This window comes from Pseudophryne corroboree (genome assembly GCF_028390025.1).
Source record: "Pseudophryne corroboree isolate aPseCor3 chromosome 3 unlocalized genomic scaffold, aPseCor3.hap2 SUPER_3_unloc_25, whole genome shotgun sequence".
NCBI classification, from domain to species: Eukaryota; Metazoa; Chordata; class Amphibia; order Anura; family Myobatrachidae; genus Pseudophryne; species Pseudophryne corroboree.
In genome coordinates, this window is record NW_026967514.1 from 446,667 (window position 1) to 451,170 (window position 4,504).

The following is a 4,504-nucleotide window of genomic DNA, read 5'->3' on the forward strand; positions in this document are numbered from 1 at the left end:
CCCATCACTATATACATGGCCCAAAGATGATACTCCCCATCTTCCCCAAACCTCTCGGACCTGAAGATGACACAGTTCCGGTAACCCATATATGTTATCCAAAGGGTTGTTAGGGTCAACGCCATGGCCACGCATCACCGAGTGCACCATTTTCCACACCAGAAGGGGACCGAGATCATTAACCCATTCCCAGACATGTATCAGTTGCGCCGCGTAGTAGTAGAAACGGAAATTGGGGAGGGCCAGACCCTCCATTTCACGTGTTCTGGTCATGGTATCTAGTTTTAAGCGTGCTCGTTTACTGGCCCACACCAGGGAGGAAAGCAACCCGTCTATTTGTTTAAAAATCTTCTGTGGAATATAGACAGGTGATTGCTGCAGGACATAGAGAAGCTTGGACTGGAAGAACATTTTAACCATATTAACCCTCCCCCTGACTGTTAAGGGCAACTTACCCCACGTCTGCACCCGGCCGCAGAGATACACTATTTGGGGAGTGATATTAAGAGAAGAGAATTTTTGAGAGTTATTAGACACCCAAATACCCAAATATTTGAATGATTCCACCCACTTCAATGGAAGAACCACCAACGGGGAGGCAGGGACTTCGCCCTTAAGTGGGATAATGGAGGATTTCTCCCAGTTTATCAGTAAACCAGAGTATCGCCCGAACCCATCAATAATTTCCAAGATCCTAGGTATAGACTCGGCATAGCGATCCACAAACATCAGGATGTCATCAGCATATAGGGCCACTCTGTCTTCCCGAGCACCCACTTTAAGTCCATAAATACCCGCATCTGTTCTCAGAAGACATGCCAGGGGTTCAATGGCCATAGCAAACAGAGTAGGGGACAAGGGGCAACCCTGTCGCGTGCCTCTAGATAAGGGAAAGGAGTGAGATACGAAACCATTGACCGCCACCCTTGCCGAGGGAGAGGAGTACATCAGTCGAACATATTTAATAAATTTCGGGCCGATACCAAATCTGCGCATAACTTCCCATAAATATTCCCACTCCACCGAGTCAAAAGCCTTAGCGGCATCTAACGAAACGACAATGGAGGAGGAAGGGTCCGCCCGGGGGATTTGTAGGTGGGTAAACAGACGTCTAAGATTAATGGAGGTCGATTTATTAGGCATAAATCCCGTCTGATCTGGGTGTATAATGTGGGAAATAACTGTATTTAATCTACCAGCCAATCTCTTAGCCAAAATTTTAATGTCAGTGGGTAGGAGGGATATAGGACGGTAAGACTCCACTTTCTTAGGATCCTTGTCAGGTTTAGGGAGAACCACAATCACTGCCTCCGTCTATGGCGGAGGCCATAGACGGGGGAAGAGACTCCTGTGTAAAAATCTGGCCATATAACTCAAGTAAGCGGGGGACAAAAAAATCCAAGTTATGCTTATAGACCTCGGAGGGTATTCCATCCAAGCCCGGGGCTTTACCACTAGGAGAGGCCTCAATCGCTGCTCTAACTTCATCAGGGGAAATAGGCGCCTCCAAAAGGTCACAAGCCTCCCCGGACAAGGTGGGGAAGCAGACACCGCCCAAATAATCATTTAATTGTGATGAGGTACAGTCCAATTTAGATTCATATAAGCGACTATAGAAGGATACAAATTCAGCCGTCATCAGTTGAGTCTGGGTCAGGTGAACACCTTCAGCACTCACAATCTCTACCACCACACTAGTAGGTCTGTCTCCCCGAGCCAGAGAGGCCAGGTATGTCCCCGGCCTGTCCCCCGTCCCCGTAGCGTAAAAGGTATGGGATGAGAAAAGGAGTCTATGCTGAGTCTTTTCCATTAGGTAGTCTCTCCATTCCCTCTGAGCCGACAACCAGGCTGACTTGGAACTGATCAAAGAATCCTGCAAATATTGTAGTTCTGCAGCGGCACTCCGGGCCTCCAACTCAGCCTCCCTTCTCCTATAGAAGGATTTTAACTCAGACACCCGTTTAATCAAACTCCCCCGTATAAAGGCCTTAAAGGTGTCCCATAAGTTAGAGATAGACTGGTCGGTACTATTCAGCTCGAAGTACTCCCGCCATGCGGCTACCATTTCAGATCCGTCTCCCATGTGAACGAACCAGAATGGGTTAAATTTCCACACAGCTTGGCCTCTATCGCAATTAAAGTCTAAATTAAAGGTCAAGGGGGAGTGGTCTGATATACCTCTAGTCTCATATCTAATGTTACCAACGGGGGAACCATGTCACTCGAGAGGAGGGCCAGGTCAATCCTAGAGAACGAAGAATGGGAGTGTGAGAAACACGAGTATTGTTTAAGAGAAGGGTGTCTCAGTCTCCACGGATCGACCAGGCCCAACCCCGACACCACATTTGCAAACCCAGACCCCCCAGGACCTGCAGCAGACGGAGACATGGAGAGCCTATCCATTACCACGTCTAGCACATTATTGAAGTCCCCCAAGCAAATAACAGACACCCCGGGGGATAAGGCCATGAACCCAGCAACCCTCTTAAGTACATCGGGAGAGTATGGAGGGGGCACATAGACTGCTAGCAGGAGGACAGGAACATAAAATAACCTACATTTCAAAAACACATATCTCCCCCAAGGATCTGTTTGTATAGATTCCATTACAAAAGGGACGGTCCGCTTAATAAGGACTGAAACCCCGTGTGAGGCGGACGTGTGCATAGAGTGGTATGCCCAACACACCCAGGGTCTCTTCAGTGAGAGAATCTTACTACCTACCAAGTGTGTTTCCATAAGACAGACAATATCAGCGGCATAGTGTTTGAGCTGTCGGAGCACAAGAGACCTCTTAACTTTATCATTGAGCCCTCTCACATTCCACGATACCACCTTAATCCCCGTCATAGTACAACAAAGGTATGATCAGTGCATCGCCCAGCGGCCGGTCAGCCCAGTCACATACAGATTCAGTAACCAGACACCATTGCTTATATTGCACAGTAATAAACCATGTACTTTCACTACATACATTTCCGCTCAAAAAATAAATATAACCCAACACCCTCCCCTTCCCCCCTCCCTGTATACCACCCCCAACATGCAGCATACCTGGATCCCAAAACTGAGTGTACATACCTAAAAATACCTCAGCGAGTGCCCACGTGTCCTATACAGGGTTATTCTACTACACAAATCCGCTGCTAGCTCCTTGTGCTGACCCTTTACATATTTGTAGATATTAATGTCTCCTCTTAGTTGCTGCGTACTCCAGAGACTCTAACCCTTTATTCAATTTAGTAGCCCGCCTTTGAACCCTTTCTAGTTCTCATATCTTTTTTATAATATGGTGCCAAAAATTTAACACAATATTGTGTTTTTCCCCAAAATGCATAATTTTGCATTTTTCTACATTGAACCTCATTCCCCATTTAGACGCCCAGGCTTCAAGTTTAAATAAGTCATTTTGTAGAGACTCCACATCGCTATCTGAATTAATTACCTTACACAGCTTAGAATCATCCACAAAGATTGACACTGTGCTTTCCAGGACTATTCCTAGATTGTTGCTAAATATATTGAACAGTAGCGGGCCAAGTATGGACCCTTGTGGTATTCCGCTAACTACTGGTGCCCAGCTGTAGAACATCCCATTTACCATTACTCGTACTCTGTTATCCAGCCAATTACCTAGCCATGTACAAATAGTATATCCTAGACTAAGTTCCCTTAATTTGATGATCAGTCTCCTGTGAGGAACTGTTTTGAAGGCTTTTGCAAAATCTAAATACACCACCTCCACTGCTTTTCCCTGATCAAGATTCTCGCTCACTTCCTCGTAGAAGCTAATTGTTAGTTTGACATGATCTGTCCCTTACAAACCCATGCTGACTTTTGCTAATAATCTTATTAACCTGCAGATAATCCTCTATGCTATCCCTCAAAATACCTTCCAATAATTTGCCCACTATAGAGGTTAAGCTAACTGGTCTATAATTACCAGGATTATTTTAAGTTCCCATTTTAAATAAAGGCACTACCTCCGCTATGCGCCAATCCTTAGGTACCTTGCCTGATCTGATTGAACTGTGGAAAATCAAGTATTGGGATCTTTATTTTGCTTAGTCTCTCCAGGACAACAAGTATCCAGCCAAGAGTCATTACCTTCACTATCTTTATGCACTACTTTCTCTGACTGATCCTCCCTGGTGAATACTGAGGAAAAAAATTGTTCAGTATTTCCGCTTTTATTTTATCATTGTTTATCAAAGCTCCCAATTCATCTTTTAATGGGCCTACGTTCTCCTTTAACTTTTTACTGTTTATGTATTTATAAAACTTTTTAGGATTGTTTTTACTCTCTATAGCGATTTGCTTTTTATTTACAATTTTGCTGCAATTATTACTTTTTTGCATTTTTTATTGCATTCCTTGTAATGCTGGAATGACTCCTTCCCTCCATTAGATTTAAATGTTTTGAAAGCACGCCTCTTTTTAGCCATTGCTTCTTTGACCCCCTTATTAAGCCACATTGGTTTGTTTTTAGTACTCCTGCGTTTAC